This window comes from Alosa alosa, chromosome 7 (genome assembly GCF_017589495.1).
Source record: "Alosa alosa isolate M-15738 ecotype Scorff River chromosome 7, AALO_Geno_1.1, whole genome shotgun sequence".
Classification (NCBI taxonomy): domain Eukaryota; kingdom Metazoa; phylum Chordata; class Actinopteri; order Clupeiformes; family Clupeidae; genus Alosa; species Alosa alosa.
Genome location: NC_063195.1, coordinates 12,686,474 through 12,687,661, shown reverse-complemented (window position 1 = coordinate 12,687,661; position 1,188 = coordinate 12,686,474).

The following is a 1,188-nucleotide window of genomic DNA, read 5'->3' as shown; positions in this document are numbered from 1 at the left end:
TTAACGTTTTCACATATTTGGCCATAAGCCGTTTATCATAGGCTATCACGAAACCAAACTACAAAGGCGAACACTTTAACAGGGGGAATTAATTGGGCATGAATCATGCTGAACGCTATTTCGCTACCTTAGAATAATAAGGTTCTATCTATGCTTTTGAGTAGGTACAACCGGACGATTGAAACGGGACGAATGAAACATTCCGGTTTTCTCCGAAAAGTGCAACGATGATAGACAGTCATCATTTGGACAAAACATGGAGCATATTAACCTCCGCTGCTCAGCCAAATGCCTTCCTGTTACGTCCTGGTATCACGGAGTTACAAGCGATAAACGATTTTTGATGGTCACAAGTTTACTTCATTAGCGGTTTATTTTTTTGGATTATTAAAGAGTGTTTTTCATTTAAAGGGTTGACTTCGTGCTTATTCAGTAGAGCATGTAGTGCTCTCCCCAATCCCAGACGCTCACATTGCATGTTTGTTTGTAATGGATGCAACCGCCAGATAGGCTATCGCGCTTGACAATGAGTTGTTAACAGAACCAAGACATATAGCCCAGCAGCAATCTAGTGACTGATCGTTATTTATTGAAGGGGCCACCGGAGGAATTTTGAGTGCTTCAGTTGGAAGTTGCATGACCCTCTCTTGCCTGCTAGAAATTGTTCAATGACCCTCCGACAGAATTGTTAAAAAAGACATGACCCTCCCCTGCCAATTGTCTTCCTCCCAGCCACAGCCACACACTTTGTGATAACGTTCTTAAATCAATCTTTCCCGTGAGCTTGCATACCAGTCCTTCCTTTTCAAATGTGTTGCGCTGTTTGCACAATTTCACAAATAATCATATGTGATTAATAGTATGACAAATAATCCCTGTGCACGGGGATCTTTGCTTGAAGGCTTAACTTAGAGTGATGTTAACCTATTTAAGTTTAACGGGCGCGATTGTCGCTAAAGCACGATTCATTGGCTTTGCATGTTCGGCCTTATGTTAACATGCGGCACCTGAGGCTACTCAGCTGCAAGAGAAATAATTTCCCCTGTTTGTATGTTCACTGCAAGTTGGCCTACCATAACTTACCAACTCTGCACTGTAGACTGGCTATTTATATTTTTCTGTGAAATAAGCAAATGTATTTGTTCAACTTTATGAAGCAGAATTACGATAGGGTACTTGGAACATAAC